The 22,634-nt window shown below is 31.3% G+C and overlaps 1 protein-coding gene and 1 pseudogene across 5 annotated transcripts in view; both read left to right on the top strand.

Annotated features, from left to right (window-relative positions):
- Positions 1-22,634, top strand: part of Nbea (neurobeachin) — a 603,852-nt gene that overhangs the window by 258,433 nt on the left and 322,785 nt on the right. The gene's annotated exons all lie outside the window — the stretch shown is intronic.
- LOC101970115 (microtubule-associated protein 1 light chain 3 alpha pseudogene) lies at positions 14,488-15,018 on the top strand (annotated as a pseudogene).

Genomic DNA, 22,634 nt, shown 5'->3' with positions numbered 1-22,634 from the left:
TTCACTTCTTTTAAGATACTATTAGGTGTTTTTGAACAATGATTTCTGCCAACTTTATTTCAGGTGCAGTCTTTGAAAATTTAATCCATGTTACTGATACAATTAATATTCATTAGGTGTTTTTATGTAGTTTTTGCTGTGTATTTTTCTTAGGGATAATTAAGGATTTATTTATTTTTGTAGTTGTAGTTGGACACAATAACTTTATTTTATTTACTTATATGTGGTGCTGAGAATAGAACCCAGGACCTCGCATGTGAGAGGCAAGCACTTTACTGCTGAGCCATAACCTCTGATGCAAGGATTTTTAAAGATAGTAGTTATTTACACTTTACTGAACTTATTAGAAAATTCAAGCTTTTTTTTTCTTTTTGGTGGTGGTGGTGCTGGGGATTGAACCCAGGGCTCTGTACATGCAAGGCAAGTATTTTACCAACTGAGCTATATCCCCAGCCCAAGTTCTTTAATTTACAAATTAAGTATAAAAATTACTTTAGCCAGCTTATATGCAAGTATCAAAACCTACAGACAAAAGATGACAAAACAGCTGTGGTTCAGAAGTGTTAGATTGATATGAGTTGCTGCAGCAATGGAGAGTGCATTCCAGAGCCAGTGTTGGGCTTTTCTAAAAGAGAGTTCAGAAGAGGTTATGTTGTAATTTGGATTTAAACTAGGTCTAGATGTGTTTTGAGTGCCAATTGTCAATATGGGGTGGGGGTCGGTTTATGTGTTTGTTTTTGTTTGCAGTGTCCCTTTCAATGTTTTGTTCTATCATAGCAGAGTAGTTCTGAAAAACCACGGTTTATGCTGTGTGAACGTTATTTATGTTCAGATGGGAACTTACAAAAATATTCAAGGTAAAATAATTATGATCAAGATACAACAAAAGTCAACTGAATACAAGGCCAGGAAATGAAATAGAGACTTTAGACAGCCTATAAATGACAAAGTAGGGTAAATAACCAAGGCTGCTTCTTTTGACTCTCAACTTCATAGACCCCCGTTTTTGCTACTTTCTGTGTATCTACTCAGTCTTTTCACTTTTCTCTCAAACTGTTTCCTTTTCTTAGTCATCAGAATGTGGCCCACCTTAGCACCCCAGCCCTAAATCTGAATGGTCTCTTAATGTAAACATCTTGCATCATCTGACTCTAGTCACTATCTATCAGGAGAAAATCTAAGTGGCTCAGCCAGAACAATGATTTTGTTCCTGGGAGATTAAGTATAGAGACTATATTTAAACTCTTAATATGCAAGATATCAGGAACTCTTATTTCCCTATCCCCTCCTGAATAATCCTCTATAGAATAAATATTAGGCCACCAAATTGATAGGAGAGATCACAGCTAAAGAGACTAAAATACAGATAACCATAAATTATAATGGCTCCATGCTCTGAAAAATTCAAAACCAAAAGGGCAGTAATTATTAGTATTTGTCACATTATTGCTGTATTTATGAAACTGTAGCATAATATTAGATAAAATAGCAGTAAATTTATTAATATTCTGATAATTTTACCCCATATGCTTAAAGATCCAGACTTGAATTTTATAAAGGAGATTCAGATATAAAATAGAAGAACTTAAGTTAAAGCTTATGGCTATGAATTTGAATTGGACATGATCAGTGTGTACTTAATACACACCTGTGCACATGCACATGCATACTCATGCTCATACCCATATTTGAGAATAGTATATATCCATATATACTATGGTATATATTCTATACTATATATATACCCATATATACTATGAAATATATTCTATTCTCTATATAGTATATATTCTATTCTATGGCATATGTTCTATATACTAGTAGCTTTGATGCAGTGATCAAGCCAATAGCACTGAGCACATGTAAAGTCAAGACAGTGGTCTTTAATATTCATTAGCCACAATGTGGAAATGTCAATGATTGTACTGTAACATTTTGTGATATCAAATATAAGGATGATATAAAAAATTGTTAAAAGAATTCAGGAGGTAAATTGAAGAGATTTCTATTGGCCACAGGCAGTTTGAGTATCAGTAAGCATAGTAATTATAGTGCATTAGCACAAATGAATGTATTTTAAGTCCACAAGTCCATGGTTATAATTTACAAATTGATTTGGCAAAATTTAAAGGATGATAGAATATCAGCTTATTGTGAAAACTGATAAATGAAGGGAAAGAATCCAGTACTTGTTTAGTCCTTTTTTTGTAAACTGATAATTATGTTATTAAACCTTAATGGGAAAAGTTTTTACTTAGTAAAAATAGATCATCTGATAATTGATGGAGGGATATTGGGGTTAGATTACCATTTAGCATCTTCTAAAGAATTAATAAATCTGAACAGGAATGATGGCCAATATCACACAAAGAAAGGTAACTACCCAGATGATGAAATATCATCATCAGTTAAAACTGAATGAATAAAATGAAGCTGAATTCAGTTAAGCCTCTATACCCAACATGTTGAACTATACCAAAGGAATTCAATAAAAATTTATACTGGTGAAAATTCTACAATACAAATGACTTGGTTTCTTCAAAATAAATTACATGTGAAAAATAATGAGATAAAGGGGGTACCTGTAGCTTAAAAGTGATTTAAAATATATTACAAAAGTAATCAATGAAACTGATTTGTTCATCAGAACAGCTGTAGCATTTAGGTAATGAAACTTTATTATAAAGGAAAAGAAAATAATTATCATAAAAGTCAGGATAAAAGTTTCTTACAAATGGGGAGAGGATTTTGATTAGGACAAAACACTTGGAGAGCTTTGAGATACTTTGCAAAAAGCCTATTTCCTTAGCTGTACAATGGTTATAATTATTCATTTCATATAAAAATTATTAACCTATTTTTCATGGAGTTGTATTGTGTTTTATAATGACAAGTGTGTGTGTGTGTGTGTGTGTGTGTGTGTGTGTGTTGCTGGGAATTAAATTCAGGCCATAGTGCATCCTAAGAAAACTATACGACTGAGGTATACCCCCAAACTACAATTAAGATATTTTAATGTCATCTATTGCAAAGGATATAAAAGTTTTTCAATGACATTTGTGACCTAAATAAAGTGAAATGGTATTGGTTGATGGGCTCTTCATAAAGACTTTATTTCAGTCTCTGTTATTCCATCAATTTCAATAAAATTTAATTCTAATAATCCAAAATTATTTTCATGGAAATAACAAGGTAGCTCATAAACTTACGTTGTTAAATTAAGAAATAAAATGACCCAAGATAATTTTGAATTGAACAAGCTATTGTAATTAAAATAGTATGGTAGTGACCCAGAGTTATATCCCTGTGTCAAATAAATAGCAGAATCACATTGCACACACACATATGGCAACATTATGTAACAGAGTTACCATTGCAGATTGATGAGAAAGACAGGAATAGTGCAATAAATGCATCCGTATCTACATAATACACTTTTGTTAATTAAACATAAAAACGAAAGTAATTAAAACTTTTTCTCACTAAATATACATATCTCAAATGTTTTAGAAGAAAATGAGGAAAACATCTAAACAAAAGTATGAAAGATTTCTAGACAAACACACACACACACACACACACACACACACACGCACACAAAATGTAGAATTCAATAAGTGTGATAACATAACTATTTTGTTTTGGAAAAGAACACCATTTAAAAATCGACCAAAAGTAGTATCAGCAAGATGGTGGTCATGAATCATCAAGCCTTTCTTCTTCAGAGAAATACTGAATAAATGACAATACATGACACTCTGCAAAACAGGTAAGCTATAATAAAGAATTATATACCTAGTGGAAAAAAATTACTCAACAATTGAGTGAGTCCATGGCACTTTGTTTGCTCTTACCCTGCATCCTCCCCAGTTCAGTGCAGTATTCACGGTTAGTAGGAAACTCCAATTTCTAGTTCTTACTTTGGACTTTTTACATTCTCACTTGCCTGGTAGCTGCCACAGTGACTGGTTTCTGTCTTATCTGACTCAGTGTACTGATGGAAGCAAATTTTGATTAACAGATTGTAGACTATAGAAAGTAGTGGCAGGCACTGTATCATAACAGAGATGTAGGGGGTTTGCAGAATTGTGTGATTGGGGCAAGAAATTATGGACAGACGAATATGATAGGAATCCAATGCTTGTGAGAAGATTAATTGTGACTCTTAGGAAAATTTGAATATTTAAAAGCAGCTGCAAAAACAGAACTGTAATAAAAGTACACAGTCACAGGGAAAATTCTTCTCCAGAAAATGTTTGATAGCTCCCTGAGTCTTTAAGCCATGATGATTAGTGAACATCTTTTCTGTACAAAGAGGGTCAGTAAAGGCTGTGAGAGATGGCCACGCTCATATTTCAATAAAAGATTATAAGGCATACAAAGAAAGGGGGAAACATGGTCCATTCACAGAAACAAAATAAGTTCAGAAGCCAATCATAAAGAAATGCAGATTTGGTAATCAACTATTGTAAATATGTTTAATGAGCTGAAGGAATATATAGACTGACAAGTATACAAAATCAGGAAAATATTCTATGAACAAAAGTATACTAACAGGAATTATTAAAAAGAAAAATTTATATGAGGTTGAGAATATTTTTGAAGTTGAAAAATAAAATAGATGAACTGAAAAAATTTAATTAGGTGAATTCAAGAGTCAAAATAATCTAAGAAGAATTAGCAAAGCTGAGGGTCATGTGAAATTGCTAAATTAAAGGGAAAAAAAAGGTAGTGAAAAGAGCTTGGGGGAGCCTCTCTTTCTCAGAAGGAGGGGGTAGGGAGAAAGACAGACTACATATTTAAAGAAATTATGATTAAAAAACTTCCCAAATTTTAGGAGATGTATGAATTCAAGCTCAAGCTACTCCAACTGGAATAAGTCAATAAGATACAGACTTATATACATTATAATCCAACTGTTGGAAATCAAAGACAAAATTTTGAAAGAAACAAGAGAAAAGGTACTTGCAATAATACAAAGGAGTTTCTATAAGATGATGAACAGATTTCTTAGAAATCTTGCATTCTGGAAGGCAGTGAGATGATATATTCATTCAAAGTTCTGAGAGTAAAAAAAGAAAACTCTTAAAAATATTATTTTCAGTGAAAGTTTCAGAAATGGAGAAGTTTCTCAGTTAAACAAGATCAAAGTAACCAAATGTACAAGAAATGCTATAAAAAGTCAATCAAGTTGAAAAGAAAGGATATAGATAGTAAGACAAATCTTTATGAAAATATAAAGTTTGGTTGTAAACATTTATATAGATATGAAAGCCTATATGTTATGACTTTATGCCAACAATTATTTCTTGTGTATAATTTAAAAGAAAAAATGTAAAAAATATTTATATAAATATGTTAATGGTTACACACTATATAAGGTAACTAATGATTATATAGAGTGTGGGTGTTATAGAGCTGCAAAGTTGTATAATTTTTGTATGGAATCAAAGTTGTTTAGTTTAAAATAGATTGTAATAACTCTAAATAATTCACATGATTACCACATATACACACACACAAAAAAAAAACTTTAAGAAATAAGTAAAAATGAAGGAGGAAAGGGCTCGAAGACTTACCTAAACATGTAGAAATCAGTAAGGGAAGAAATGAGGGTAAAATGTGATAAGGCAAACAGAGAACAGTAATGTAGCAAAAGGAAGTTCTTCCCTGTCAGTAACTACTCAAAATATAGATGTACTAAACATCCCAATCAAAAGACAAATGGGCTGAGTGAATTTAAGAAAAATTATACAACTCTATGCTGCGAATGTCTGTTCATAGAGACTCAATTTAAGGACACTCAGGTTCACTGTGAATGGGTGGAAAAAGCTATTCCATGAAAATGCTAACCAAAACAGAACAGGAATGATTATACTAATAAAACAAAATAGAGGTTAAATCAAAGACTACCTTAGATACCAAGAACAATATATGAAGATAAATGTATCAGATCACCAGAAGATTAAAATTGTAAATTTATATACATCAAATATCAGAGTTCAAAAATACAAGAAACAAATATTGATGAAATTAGAGAGAGAAGTCAACCTACAGTAATAGTAAGAGACAAAAGTAATCACAATTTTCATAATGAATCAACCACACAGAAGTTCAACATGTTAGTAGATGACTTGAACACTACTATGGACCATTTGCACGTGACACATATACAGAGAGTACCTCACAGTACTTCACAAAACAAAAACAGATATTTTTCTTAAGTGTACATGGCCACAGAATATTTTAATTTACCAAATTTTCTTTATTCACAAAATGGAACATAATTAGAAATCAAGAGCAGAATGAAAAATTAAAATTCCAAAAATATCTGGGAAATAAACAGTGTATTCTAAATAATCAATAAGTTCAAGAAGAAATTGCAAGGAAAATTAGAAAACTGAAAAACAGCTTACCAAAATGTATAGGATCATGAGAAAACAATCGGAAGAATAAATGCTTATTTTTAAAATAAAAATATATTTAAAATAAAAAGATTTCAAATCAACAACCTAACTTTCTACCTTGAGGAAATTGAAAAAGAAGGACAAAGCAAACACAAAGGTAATAGAAGAAAAGTAACACTAAAGATTAGTGCAGATATAAACAAAATAGGGAATAAACTATAGAGCAGATTAAGGAAATTAAGGTGATTCACTGAAAAGATCAACAAAATTTACAAACCTTCAGTCAGATTTAAAAAAAAAGATTCAGACAACTAAAATAAAAAATGAAAAAGGGAAATTATCACCAAGGCTGTGGGGGAAAAAAGGATTATAAGAGAATATTATTAGCCTGGTGCAATGGAGCATGCCTATAATCCCAGTGGCTCAGGAGGCTGAGGTAGGAGGAGGGAGACTTCAATGCCAGCCTCAGCAAAAGTGAAGTGCTAAGCAACTCAGTGAGACCCTGTCTCTAATAAAATACAAAATAGGGCTGGGAATGGGCCTCAATAGTCAAGTTCCCCTGAGTTCAATCCCTGGTACCTCCAACCAAAAAACAAGAGAATACTACTAGCATTTCTATGCCATCATATTGCATAACCTAGAAGTGGGTAAATACCTGGAAACATACAACCTACCCACACAGAATCATGAAGAAAGATAGAATATGAACATAACTTACACAAGTAAGGATATTCAATCAGTAAGCAGATATTTCCCAATAAAGAAAAGACCACCAATGACTTCACTGTTGTATTCTTACAAATATTTAAGAATAATTAGCACTAGTCCTCATCAATCTCATCCAAGAAATTGAAGAGAATACTTACAAAATTATTATATGAGGCCAGCATTATTCTAATACCTGAAACAGACAAGGCCACTAAAAGAGAACTATAAAACTGATAACTCTTTTGAGAGTTTGTGTCAATTTCACTACAAAATACTAATAAACTTAATTCAGCATATCAAAAAAAGTAGACACCATGGCCTAATGAGATTTATTTATAGAATGCAAAGATGTTTCATCATACAAAAATCGATCAATACAGCATACCATGTTAACAGAAGAAGTGAAAAATCCCACATGATACTGTTATAGAAAAGATTTAACATCTTTTTATGATAAAAAATACTCAGAAAATAAAGAATATAAGGAAACTACCACAATATAGTAAAGGCCATGTATAAAAAGCCAGAGTTAGTTTAATCAACAGTTGTGTGGGGAGATGAGACTGAGCTTTTCCTTAAAATTCTGGTAGAAAGAAAGGGTACTTACCTTCCTTCGTGATTTCTATTTAAAATGGTACAGGAAGTCTGATAATCAGAGTATTTTGGCAAGATGAAAAGGAATACAAATTGGACAGGAAGAGTAAAATTGTCTCTATTATATGACAATATTTTGTATGCAATATAACCCATATCTAAAAATTCCCTTAAGATAAGGGTTAGAAGTAATAAATTAGTTCAGTAGATTTGCAAAGATACAAAACTAACATCTCCAAATCACTTATATTTTTGTACAATAAAACTGAATAGTCAGAAGAGGAAACTTAAAACAGTTTTATTTAAAGTAGCATTAAAAATAAGCTTAATCAAGGCAGTAAAAGACTTATACACTAAAAGCTATAAAACAACAATTGCTCACAGAAATTAAATTAGACACCAATAATTAGAAACATATCACATGTTCATAGGTTGGTAGACTTAATATTGCTAGGATGTTAGTACTATTCAAACTGATCTGCATATTCATGGCAGTTTTGTCAAAATTCCAATGTCATTTTGTGCAGAAATAGAAAATTCATATGAAACCTCAGGGAGCCAGAATATTCAGAATAATCTTGTAAAAGAATTAAAAATCCTGGGGGACTCACACTTTGTCAGTTGAAAACTTACTACAAATTTATAGTAATCAAAACAATATGCTTCTCATAAAGACAAATATAGAGTAAATGAATAAACCTTCTAATCAAGAAATAAACCTTTGCATGTGGTCAGATAATTTCCAGCATGGATGCCAAGATGACTAAATGATCTTGACAATCTTGTAAACAAATAATATTGAAAATTTTATGTCTAAATATGAAAGAATGAAGTTAGACCCTTACCATATACCAGATGCAAAATTCAATACAAAATTCATTAAAAGGCTAAATGAGAGACCTGAAAGTATAAGACTCATAGAAGAAAATGTAAGAGGAAAGCTTTGAGACATTAAATTTGGCAATCATTTCTTATGAATGATACGAAAAGCACAGGAACTAATAAAAACAGATAAATTGAACTATACCAAAAATTTAAATTTTTGTGTTTCAAAGGAAACCAACAGAGTGAAAGGGAAAACTGTGGGAAAGGAAACTTTACACATGTTTAAAAGTTAGTATTCAGCATATATAAATAACTCTTACAGTTTGACAACAAAAATCACAAGTGACCCAATTTTAAAATAGGACAATCAAAAATAATTGGAACCACCCTACACTAATTATGACTGGATAATTACAGTTCTAATTGATAAAAAAAATTAACAAATGTTGGCAAAAATAAGAAATTGGAAACCTTGTGCATTGTTGATGATAATGAAAAATGGTATACAAGGTATTTAAAATGTATGGCAGTGTGTCAAAAAAAGAAGAATTATTAGTTGATCCAAAAACTACACTTTTTTTTAAGTTTATTTTATTTATTTATTTTATGTGGTGCCGAGGATCTTACCTAGTTCCTCATGCATACTAGCCAAGCGCTCTACCACTGAGCCATATCCCCAGCCCCTAACAATTACACTTTTTAATATATATCCAAAACAACTTAAAACAACGTCTCAAAGATAAGTCATGACTCATATTTATAGCAGCATTATTCAAAATAGCCAAGAAGTGAAAGCAACCTGGTTGTACATTGACTAACGAATGGATAAATGAAATGTAGGTTTTTACATACAATAGGGTATTTTTAAGGAAAGAAATTCAGATATGTTATACAACATAAATGTACCCTTGATGACATTATGCTAAGTGAAGTGAGAAATTCACAGATAGACATTAAATGATTCACCTGAGCTGAAGTATCTAAATAGTCAAATTCTTAGAGACAAAAAGTAGAATAATAGTTGATGGTAACTGGAGGAATTGGAAATAGGCAATTAAGTTTCAGTTTTGCCAGGTGAAAAATTTTTGGAGATTGCAGAATAATATAAATATGCTTACAACTATATACTTAAAATGGTTACAGTTATGATTTTTGGTTATATTTATTTTAGCATAAATTAAAGTGCAAAGCTCACTCATAGACATGGAGGGTATCTTTATAACACTGATAATCAAAAAAATGTTGACATTTAAATCACATAAAAACTCCTACCTATCAATAATAAAACATAATTTTATGGGAAAAAATCAAAACTGCTAACTTGAAGATGAGGAAAATACAGGTGTTCAGTAAAAAAATACAAGTGTTCAGTGAAAAAAAAAGTACATACTCTTACAATCAGAATAAGAAATTAACACTAAAAGAAAATAATTTCACTCCTGTCCATTTAGAACAAAATTTGTGTTTAAAATCTGCCAATTAGTAAGGGTATGGAATCTTCTACTGGGAGTACAAGTTGATACAACCACATTGAGGAGTAATTATAGTATCTTATAAAATTGAATTTGTTAAGGTACTCAGCAATTTCATTCTTAGAAATAATATCATAGAGTAATCTTTGAATGTGTAAACAAACAGATATAGACATAAAATGCTTGTAACAATAATGATAGTCCAAGGACAAATTGAAAATAATCTAAATATATATTGAACCTAATACTGGATAACTAATGATACAGTATATACATGATATTTGTAGTTTTAACAGTATTAATATGAAACAGTATTAATATAGACCTTACAATTTTCTTCTATTATTATAATTATTTTTTCAAGATAAAAAGTAATAGTTTATCTGTTTTTGTTTTGTTGTTCTTGCTCATAATTATTAAATACAACTTTGAGTTCAAATTCTAATACTGAAATTTAAAAAGATTTAAAATTGACATGGCAGATATATCTCATTATTTTTAAAAATTGTGTTATTTCACTATTATATTCAGAATTTCCAATCATTAAGAAAGATCTATGAACTGGATGCCTTGAATATTCTGTTTTTATTTTTATATATTTTAAAATATTTAAATTTTGGAAATATAAAATTAGGTTAAATTTGTTTTTCTCTATAGGGTTGAGTTTAACATAAGTAACATTTTTTAATAGAAATTACAATATAAGATTATTTCTGGGATGGTTCTACAGTTTGGCTACAGTGAATTATGCTGCTATAAATATTGATGTGACTTGTCACTGTAGTATGCCTTTTTTAAGTACTTTGGGTATAGACCAAGGTGTGAGATAGCTGGGTAAAATGGTGGTTCCATTCCAAGTTTTAAGTACAGTTTTAAGTACAGTTGTTACCTGTTATTTCTGAACATAAATTCAGAATATTATGTTAAATCATCATATAATAAATATTATTCATCTTGTTTTGGTTTTGATCTCGGTAATAAAAGGTACAGACTACTATTACCAAAATCTAAAACAACATGTATTTTGTCCTCCTAAACACTGTCTTTATTAACATAACTATGGACTGTTATGTAACATCATTTTTATTTTCACCATATTAAATTTCATGTGTTATCACTTAATAAATAGAGTACAAGAGAAAAGAATCAGATACCATATTAAAAAGAACAATGATAGGCTGAAAAAAACTTTAGAAGGAACATACCAATTTGACAGAATTCTAGTAGCAAAAACTAAGCTATGTTTGAACACTTAGGATTTCTTAGTCTCATTTTCATTAAATACTATTGATGGAAAAACACTGTTTTGTCACACTAACAGTATTTTCAAATGTTTTTAAAATGATTCATACATGATTAATTTATGTCCCGCTTCTGTGAGATGACAAGTTAAAATAGTCAACTTTTATCAAATGTTCTGTTGAAATTTATGTTATTTAAGAGTAATATTGGAAGTGAATGCTATGGTTATGGTTCTTGATTATTTGATAGTTAAAAATAATTGTGTGGTTACGGTATCAATTTTTACACAAACTTGACTGAGTTTATAATGTATATGATTTTTAAAGTGCCCCTGAATTCAATCCTCAGTATCCCCCCACTCTCCCCAAAATTGAATGAAGTCTATCATGTAAAAGAAAAATCTCAGGTGTTGTTTACATTAATGAATAATTTATTTACATTCTAATATCAGTAAGTTAGACAAACTGTATTCATGAGTTCCATATCTAAAAATATGGAATTATGATCAACTTTTACACAAAAGATTTTTATATTTAGCATTTCATTTATAATGAACTTTGCATGCAATGCATACTTTCATTGTACTGAATTTAGAATTTATCTTTGTTCTTATCTTTCATAAATCCAGAAATAATCTAAATTAAGAGTTGGTTAGTTACAACAGTCTTTGCAATATATTCTCTTCTTTTATATTTATTTTTTTAGTTGTAGTTGGACATAATACCTTTATTTTATTTATTTATTTTTATGTGGTGCTGAAAATTGAACCCAGGGCCTTGAATGTGCTAGGCGAGTCCTCTATTGCTGAGCCACAACACCAGCCCCTCCTTTTTTTTTTTTTTTTGATATATGTTGTTTTATTACTTACAACTCTTCCAAAATCTAAAAGCTGTTCTTAATTTAGTGGTCATACAAAAACAATCTGCAAGATGGATTTGGCTCATAGGCCAAAGTTTGCTAATCCCAGGTGAGAGTAAAAGGTAATATCATCGTAAAAAAAAAAAAACTTAAATATTGTTCATAGTATTGTTATTTTGTTTTGTTTAATTGTTTATTGGTATTATGCTGTATAATGACGTATCCAGAAAATTTATTATGGTGTTAGTTGTTCCTTTCCATAGTAAGCACCGAAAATATGTTCCTTACAATATGGCTATCACAGTTATTCTGCTCTATTTTATTTATTACATGATATCCTGAATGCTTGTTGTTCTTGAAACTGTTTAGAAACATGAATTTCATTTGATGATCAAACTTAACTGCTATAATCTCCCAACCATTTAAAATTAAATTCTGTGCTCCTTAAGACAGCGGCATGAACTGCAGAAGCATTCTTGTTTCTACTCTTAACTACCTCTTTTGATAAATTTTGTTAAGCAAGAGCAAGGAACCATTTTCCATTCTTTGGATAATTTCGACAAAAGCAGAGTATACATCTATAATTCCTAGAGTTATTTGTTATTTATGAAGATGACCAATACCATTTTAAGAAAACTTTACACATTGATGTTTTGTAAACACACCAAAAATTTCAAATAATAGATGCATTTTCATGTTAGGGAAAAAAAAACTCTTTATATGTTTAGCCAAGTCTCATGGAAAAATAGCAATTTAAAATTGACTATTTTTATCCCAACAAATAAAGTGTTTATGTGTAATTTAAAAGTTTTATTTTGGGGGCTGGGGAAGTGGCTCAAGCGGTAGCGCGCTCGCCTGGCATGCGTGTGGCCCGGGTTCGATCCTCAGCACCACATACAAAGATGTTGTGTCTGCCAAAAACTAAAAAATAAATATTTTTTTTTAAAAAAAGTTTTATTTTTCTGTTAATGTCTTAACATATCTTAATTTGAAGTATTACAAATATGATAATTAAATGACATTTATCAAGATGTCTCATAATTTTCAAATAGATACTGAATAGGTACCTTATTTGGGTTGTCAAAATATCAAGATTTCATAGGATAACATAATTATAATGAAAGAAATAATGCTTCAGGACTGTCTTAATGAAGATTAGAAGAATCAACTAGCTGGGAAAGACTCTTAAGTGATTAGCTATACCAGCTAACTCAACATTGATAATCAGTGTTTTAACCACTGAGTGTGGTTAAATACATAAAAATATTATATTATGCAAATATCAGAATGTGTTTGAATAGTTTTTACATAGTTGTTGTATACCTTCCTTCAAGAATTTTACTATAACTATTTAAGATCCTATACTCTTTTCTCAGTGCTTTCAAAGATGGATAGACCTTATTGGGGAATGATATTAAATTGTTTCCTTGTATGTGTGTACAGAAATGTAACAACAAATTCCTCTATTAGGTATAATTATAATTTACCAATAATAATGTGGAAATTAAAAAAAAAAAAGATGGGGAGATCAAACTAAACTCCATAAAATAAAAGTCAGTGTCTTTAGTCAAGGTCAAGGTTTGTTTAGTAGTATAAGTTGAATATAAGGAAGATCCTGTGTAAGATATTTTCAGGTCAGGAAAAAGATTCACTGGTATAACATGTTCAAGGAAAATTCTAAAAGACTTCATTACTGTGATAACTGTTTTTCCTCATGGTGGGATAACAGGGAATGTATTTATTTTCAGTTGTACCTACTAGAAAACTGGACAATATACATGAATTAACAGTTTTTGTACATTTTACAACTGGTCTGAGATAACTGGGAGTACCGAAGAAATCAAAATAATTGAGTTAGGCCCCATATTTTCTCTGGCATTGTTTTGGAGTCGTATTTAGATTGTGTTGTTTTTTTGAAAAATAAGAAATCTCAAATCATAGCAATGTTGCTAAGTTGAGGAGACTAATCAGAATACAGAAAACTGTGGAACAAATTTTGTAGAGGAAGCAGCTACACATCAAAATATTTGCTCTAGAAATCTACATATAACCCTTTGAAACTTGAATCTTTGAAGCAGCACATATAGAGAGACAACCTCCATAAAAGTATATAATATTTGATTAGTTGCCTTACATGAACAGTTTCCAGAGCTCACCGAGGCATAAGTGGTATTCTAGTTCTGCCTAGCCAGTGTGTGCAATTTTTATTGGTTATTTGGGACAATGAATAGGAAACCCAGAAGAATGACCTTAGTAGTAGGGTTAAATTACTTCTAAAAGAAACTCTAGATCCATTCTTGGTCTAGATTCTAGATTTATGCAGCAATAGAAAAAGTTGTTATAAATTTATTTGAAATCTCAAGGGGCTTAGAGTAGCCAAAACATCTTAAAAAAAAAATCTGGAGGGCTTACGTTTTCTTATTCCAAAACTTAACTATAAAGTTACTATAGGCATGAGCCCCAGGACCTGGAAATCCTGAACTACATCCACATCCCCTAGCCATTCCTGGTATCCCTGGCTGTGCTCTGCCTTGCCTGACCTAGTGATGCAATCAAATGAGCCCTTCAGGGAACTGTAGAGCTTCTCTGACCTCTTTAAGAAGATACAGCTGATGATCTATGTCCAGCACCGCAGAAAGATCCTGGGGATCAAGTGCTATAAGTGTGAGAAGCAGTTACCCATCCTAAAGAAGACCAAGGTCTTTGTCCTGGACAATGTCAACATGAGCCATTTTTTCAAGATCATCCGATGGTGCCTGCAGCTGAACCCCACATAGGCCTTTTTCCTATTGGTTAATCAGTACAGTATGGTGAGTGTGTCCACCCCCACCTCATACATCTGTGCATAGGGGGAGGATGAGAACAGAGTCCTCTACTTGGTCTATGATTCCAAGGAAACCTTTGGCTTCTGAGTAAGCGGTGAGGGGCTATGTCAGGCTCCACCAAGGGAACTCCTGGCTCTTGAATTGAACTGTTTCTGCTCATAGAAGGCTAGGCAGCAACATGTCCCCCTAGCGAGGGCCATCAAGCAACCTACTCTGCCTTTGAGAAGATTCTGGGCTACTTATGTTAGGATTATCCTCTTGGGTGCTAACAAGGTTGAGATGGAATGGGCAGTAGCCCCCAGTACCCCTGCTTTGTAGTTTTCCTTTTTCTGTAGCTCGCTGCCTATCTGCCAAGTACTCCTTCCTCACTAGGGGGCTCTACCTGCCCATACCCATAGCTGAAAGACTGCTCTTTGACTCCCCCATCTCCACATGGTTTGTGGATTTGTGATCATGGTCCCTCTGCAAACAAAAATTACAAAAATAATTTTATAAAAGCTATAGTAATCACAGACACTAAGAAAAAAGTAGACAAATAGGATTTTATGAAGATTTAAAATTTTTGTAGATCAAAAGAAAATATCAGCAGAATAAAGAAACAATCCACCAAGAGGGGGGAAAATATTTGACTATTAAATGTCTGACAAAGGCAAAACAAAAAACAAATGAAAAATGAGTGAAGAATTTGTCTCCTTTGGTATAGAAATGGCCAAAAAGTACATGAGAAAATACTCAATATCCCTAAATTTTAGCGAAATACAGATCAAAACCACAAAGAGATACCACTTCACACACATTACTATAAAAAATCAGAAAGGAACAAATGTTGAAAGGATATGGGAAAAGTGAAACCCATGTATATACTATTGGTGGTAATATGGAATGTTATAGCTGATATGGACAACAGTATGTGCTTCCTAAAAAATAAAAATAGAATAAATTTGTGATCCAGCAGTTCAGCTTCTGGATATGTATCCAAGGGCATTGAAAACAGGATCTCAAAGACATATTTGTATACTATGTTCATAGTTGCATAATTCAGAATAGCTAAAATGTGGAAGCAACTCAAGTGTTCATTGGTGGGTGAATGAAGTAGCAAAATGTGGTATATAAAAATACAATGAAATATGATTCAATCTTAAAAGAGGGAAATACTGAATAATGATAAAACATCAGTGAACCTGAGAGAAGTATGCTAAGTCAAATAAGCCAATCACAAAAGACAAACAGTGCATGATTCTGGTTATATGAGATACTTAAGGTAATAAAAATAGAAGGATAAAAAGTAGTATGGTTATTGCCAATAGGTAAGAAGCATGGAGTATAGGGAATTTTTATTTAATGAGTATAGAGTTTCAATTTTATAAGATGAAAGAGTTATGAAGATGAATAGTGGTGATGGTTATACAACCGTATAGAGTAGTGACACATATATTTTAAAATGGTTCACATGGTAAATTTTGAATTATATGTATTGTAGCACAATCTAAAAAGTAAAAACAAACTAGGAATGATCTGAGTTCTGTTAAAAAACAACATAGACTTGTACAAAGGCTGGAAAATAGTCAGGTCTTACCTATAACCTTGTCTTATGCATCAATAATTTTGTATATTCATTTTCATCCCTTTTAATAAGCATATTTTAATATAGGAAAAAGTAAATTTTAATGTATGAAAATTAAATTTAAAGAATTTTTTTTTTAAAGCAAAGACTACCAGAAGACTGAGTGTGTAGTAGCTCAGGGACAGAGCACTTCCCTAGTGGGTGTGAGGCCCTGGATTTTATCCCCAACATTGCAAAATAATAATAATAAATTTTAAAAGTTAAAAAACAACTTTTCAGAGGAGGACATATTCTTTGTGTTCAGAAATTACACAAGCCAGAAATAAAAACAAGGTAGACAACATGTTGGTCTTATTATGGCATATAAATCAGGTATGCAGGGAAATATAGGCAGTAGAGCCAGGAGACTTCTTACTGGTTCATGATTATTATTGAAAATTATGGAAAAACACCATATACAAATGAGGGTAGAAAAGGCAGAGGCAGTGAGTTTATAAATGTGTTCCAGAGGAAACAAAAACTAGCTCCTAGTCATTCTTGAAAGAATTTTGAACAGGGAGGAACAAAATCAGTTATGATTAAGAAACAAGTCTGTCAGTTTATGCAGCAAGTGTTAAGTAGGGGTATAGTTTGAGAGCAGAAAGAACTAATAAGATTTTATTTTACAAATACACTGATTAAAAGAGCTTAAATGTAAAGAAGGGAAGGAAAAGAAAGGAGAGTTGAAAAACAATTTGTACTTTAGATATCTAAAAGTGGAAAAAAATGGTTTACTGTAGTTATCAATACGATAAATGTCACTGGCCTTTTAATGCTCAAAACTAATCTCCACTGAAACAATTATTGGCCTTTAATGGCCATGAAAAAGCTGAAAACAGTTTAGTACTATAAGATGACACCCCATAACTTACAGGGACATATTCTACAAATGATTTTCATCTTTATACTTCCACCAAATACTGAGACTGTGCTTAATCAGTTTCTATTCTTGTTTTTAAATCCAGAATGAAATAGAAAGATGATCCTAAGTACCTAAGAACTTGTACCTTTTCATATTTTCTTCCCGCCATGGTGTTTCTTCTCTTTGGTACTGGCTTAACTTGGTTAGACTGAAGGAAGGACACAGAACTGTGGATATTCAAGCCAGAAAGAACTATATGTACTTGAGTCATGGGGGTTGGCAAACTTTCTATAATGGGCCAAAACGTAAGTACCTCATACTTTGCAACTGTATGATCTCTATCTTAACTATTCAATTTTGCCATTGTAGTGTGGACACAGCCATAGACAGTAGGTAAAGGAATGAGTGTGGCTATGTTCCAGTAAAATGTAATGAACACTGAAATTGAATATTCTGTAACATTCAAGTATCATGATTTTTTTTTCTTTTTTCCAAAACCATTTTAAAATGTAAAAACTTCTTAGCTCATGGGCCAAATGAAAAGAGGACCTGGGCCAGCTTTATTGATTTGGTTTTCAGACCACAGATTATGACCCACTTTTGGTATGGTGAAGCAGGCTTTTACTAGTATTTTTTTAATGGTGTGCTATGCCATAGCATATCATAGAACAGTGTCACAATATAGGAATTAATTACTATTTTGGAAGACATTTCTATGCTAAATCATGATGTAAAATGTATTGCTATGGACTAATTTTTAAAAGTTTTTTAAAAATTTACTGTTTACCTGCAAAGAAGTTTAGTGTCAACAAAGGTAAGAGTCTTGGCCCAAATTTACACAGCTAGTTTGTAGAAGCTACAAAATATATACTAAATCGGATATTTTAAGGTTCAGTCCAGAATTTCTTGAACTTAATTAAAAATGACATCCAATTATAAAAAAAATCTAGAATGCTCATAAAATTACCTGGTTCTAAGTGCTTAGGATAAACCCAAATATTCTGAGGAAATGTAAGAACTAACTGGTTTATCACTAATATTCTGATGATTAGTAACTTCCACCTAAATTGAATTTTAAACAGCAATGCAGCCACATAGAATGAATACAAGCAGATTTTTGGGGGGAGGGGTCCTTTTATTTTTGCTGCTCAGATATATCATTTCTTGCTCTCTAGTTTCAAACCATGAGGGTCAGACCCAGGGCATGTCGACTTTGGCCATCTGTCCTTCTCAGGTATCAAAACACAATTTTCCATATTACAGAGGCTCCTTAAGTAGGTGGAATTGCCACAACTTAGGTGGACCCTGGATCACAAGAGAAATAAAATGTCAGGACTAACTCTTGCTAAAAAAAACCTGAAAAATATAAGCCAAGAGAACAGACATTTCCTAAAGTTGGCTGCTTCCACTGTCTGGATCCTTGATGCTCATTTGCCCACTATGTGTGGGTTCAGTTGATTTTAAAGGCCAATTTTAGTAAATAAATATTCTCTAATTTTTCAAATACATTGAATATGTTTTCTTAGATATTTTGTGCTTGCATGTGTGGGGACAAGAGGTGTGTGGGTGTGTGGGTGTATGGATGAGGGTGTACTTTAAATTAAACTCATGTTCATGAAAAATCAATTCCAAAAATAATGACCACTAGTTAGCTATGAAAAGTCTGGTACATTTGATTTCAATATATCCTAGACCACCATGAACTAGTAGTTTTATTTCTGTCTTTTCAAAAAATTTAGGTTATAAAATACATTGAGAAATATGTGTAACTAAATGTGAAGTGCTTCACAAATATAGTATATATACTGATTTTAATCTTTTGAGGTTTTACTACCATTCTTCAAATATTTTGGTGTTTAAATTGTCTCAGCTCTGAGTGCAACAAGTTCTTCGCATATAGTTTACTCAGTGCAGGAATATTTCTCTGGCATTTTTCTATCTGAAATTTTTTTGTGATAGAATTTAGTAGTTCATAATTCATTAGACTAACATTTTTAATTTGGAAAAAATTTTTTCCATTGCTGTAGTCTTTGCTCATTTAGCCTAATGTTTCCCCTTTCTGTGGTACCTTTCCCCACAGAAATCTTTGTATTTACAAAGTGAGGCTCTTTGATTTTCTGTAACTGATTACTATACCTCATGGCGCCTGATATTTTTCCTATAGATGAATCCCAGTTCATGCATATGCCTGAGAGTTTTATAAACTAACTTTGCTTCTGGTCCTATTACTGCAAAAAATTAATTGTATCTTTTTAAAAATTTTCATCCTAATAAGATAATATTAGCCAAGAGTGTGGAAATTGTTTCATACCTGATTAGATTTTGATCATGTAATATGATTTTCTTTTCAACTACTTTTTTAATATTTATTTTTTAGTTTTAGATGGATACCATATCTTTTATTTTATCTTTATGTGGTGCTGAGAATCAAACCCAGTGCCTCATGCATGCGAGGAGAGCACGCTACCACTTGAGCCACATCCCGAGCCCCTCCTTTCAACTATTTTTAAGCCAGTAGGTATATAGAGATATGAGCTCTTGGAGTTTTCCCAGAGATCTAAGCTTTCCCCGCATATTTCTGTTTTTAGGTCATTGTCATTTTCATGTGTAGCTTATTTCTACTTTGGTTGTTTATTTGTTTTGTTTTGTTATATATGCATCGTCCCTCCAGGTAGAATTGATCCTTTTAATCTGTCTTGCCCAGTGTCCATCTATCCATCAGAATTCTTTCAATAGAGTGGAAATAAATATAAACTCTATTGTGAAGAATAGGTTCTATGAAAGTTACAGTTTACAACAATTATAACTGTTAGAAGATTGTTTTCATACTCCCTCATATGACTGTGGTAATGAAACACATTTCCATGCCTAAAATATTCTCTGCACTCGATTTGGTTGTTCTAATTACATTAACCCATCCAAAGCAATTCTTCTCATTAAACATGATTATTTAAACTTTAAAATCACTTAAATATGTACAGGTGATTTCAACAACAGGACAATGAAACATTTAACTAGAAAATTATTGAAAATCACAAAAATGTGTTTTCTACTTGTTTCGTCATAGAGAGGTTTTGGGGGCCAAGGATACTCAGGAGAAGTAGGAATAGTACTCTGGCATTTAAAGGAATTTAAAGGAGATTCTATTTTATAAAATAAATCATATAATTTGTAACTGCTGATCTTGAAATGATTCCTAGGTCACTTTTTCCCTAGAAATGAATAATTGTACTTAAAGTTAAATAATTCCTATTGGTACATTTTGATTCTACCATTTTCTTATAATCACAGTAGGAATTACTTTAATGACATTTATCTTGCTTGCCAAGCAGACTTATAAAATGGTTCTGAGATGATTCTTGGTCTCCTCACTTAAAACTGATCAAGTTGTCTGTGTGGGTCCTCCATTAGAATTCAGGCTTCTCTAGCATGTGGAACATATCTGTTTCGTATCTGTGCTCTGCCCCATAGGGAGAATATAGTACTGATTTTAGAACTGAATTATTGAATGCTTTTAATTCCTAGAAATGACTAGACCCTCCCTTTTTTTTAAATAGGCATTTTATAGCAATTTATTTGATGATATTTTTAGGTTTCTCAGTTCCTATGATAAACAAAAATAATCACTTTATGTTCTTTGAAAGTATAGTATTCTATTTAAATTTTTTCATTAAAAATTCTTCTGGATTCTTTCATCAGTATGTATTTGTATGAAGTATCTCTATAACTGGCTGTTAGCTCTCTCAATTCAACAACTGTGTTGTCTGAATTTTTCATAGTTCCAGGTTTTTTTTCAAAGCAAGGTCTATTGCAGATTATTAATTGTATCGTTTAAAATAAATCTAACAGTGAAAATGTTTTGAGAGACATCCAACCCTAAACTTGTTAATACCAAATAAGTTAGAAATTGTAATCCATTTTGTATGTGTGAATAAAAAATAGTATTTCAAAGAAATGTCAAGTTAAAAGTACCATTTATTTTTTGTTTATAAATATATCTAATGTTTTATACTACAAGTTTTTTTTTATTTCAATACGGACCTATTTGTTATATTATTATTAGACAGTTTTCTTGTGTATAACAGTGTCTCTTTGACCTCTTTCTGAATTGTGGCTAGATGTGAATTGGATATATGATATTCTGGTTAGGCAAAATAATTCTGTTATTTCAGTGATATACATTTTTTGTATATACAGTTTACAGCATATATCTCTATAAATTATTCCTTACATTGATTTCTATGTTCATGATAATTTCTGTGACTTTTGAGATATTATATATTATAAAATTGAAGAAACTTCCAAGAACCTATTTTATTGTTAAAAATGAATAAAACTGGACTGATTTCTCATCTGTAGTTAATATTTTGCTTTAAATGGAGTTGTTTGTAAAGAATTTTCAACTTGGGTCAAATTTGAGAATTCATTACTTTCAGCACAGATAAAAGCTTTTGAGAAGGTTTAGTTTGTTTTCTTGTGGTATTTCAGCAATATAAGCGTATAATTATGGGATAAAGTGAATATACTCTTGAAAATAAATGAGGCTTACCTGACTGACTGCTACCTAAGGTTACTTTAACCCCAAACCATGTTCTTTTTGGCTATTTATTCCTTTATCACAGTAATTATCAAATAACTTACTAATTGTTTTAGATTTTTGGTTTTGACTTTATGAATGCATTATTATGAAATGAATACATAGTATTTCCAATTTATTTGGTATATTTATTTAAGTATTTGAAGGAGAAAACATCAATATTTTTTCTGAATACATTAAATAAAGAATTTAAAGGTGTTATTACTAGTAAAATATTTTTAAGTTTATTCAAACTTGAGAACCTTAAATTATTCAATATATTCATTTGAGATTTAAATAAATATTAAAATTTAGGTAGTTTGAAAATATAGCTACAAATTATACACTTATTAGACTTAAAAAGGTGAATCCATCTTTTATAGAATCTATTATTTTTTATTATGAAAACATTATTATGAGCCATGTTTTTTTTAATGTAACGAATCACATAATTGAATTATTTATTAAATTTGGCATATTTTCTCCTCTTTTGATTATCTTTATTTCTTTTAATTACCTGCATGCTTAAAACACATGTTTCAGTCTTGATAATTATTGGGGTCCAGAGTCTTTTGTCCAACATCAGTTTTGAACCAGACACAGGTTAAGAGTTTTAGAGTTTAATTGAGGCTTTTGGAATTTAAAGGAGCTCAGGGAGAAGG

The sequence above is a fragment of the Ictidomys tridecemlineatus genome, chromosome 6 (genome assembly GCF_052094955.1).
Source record: "Ictidomys tridecemlineatus isolate mIctTri1 chromosome 6, mIctTri1.hap1, whole genome shotgun sequence".
NCBI lineage: Eukaryota > Metazoa > Chordata > Mammalia > Rodentia > Sciuridae > Ictidomys > Ictidomys tridecemlineatus.
The sequence above is the reverse complement of the archived record's forward strand: the minus strand, read 5'-3'. Positions and strand labels throughout refer to the sequence as shown.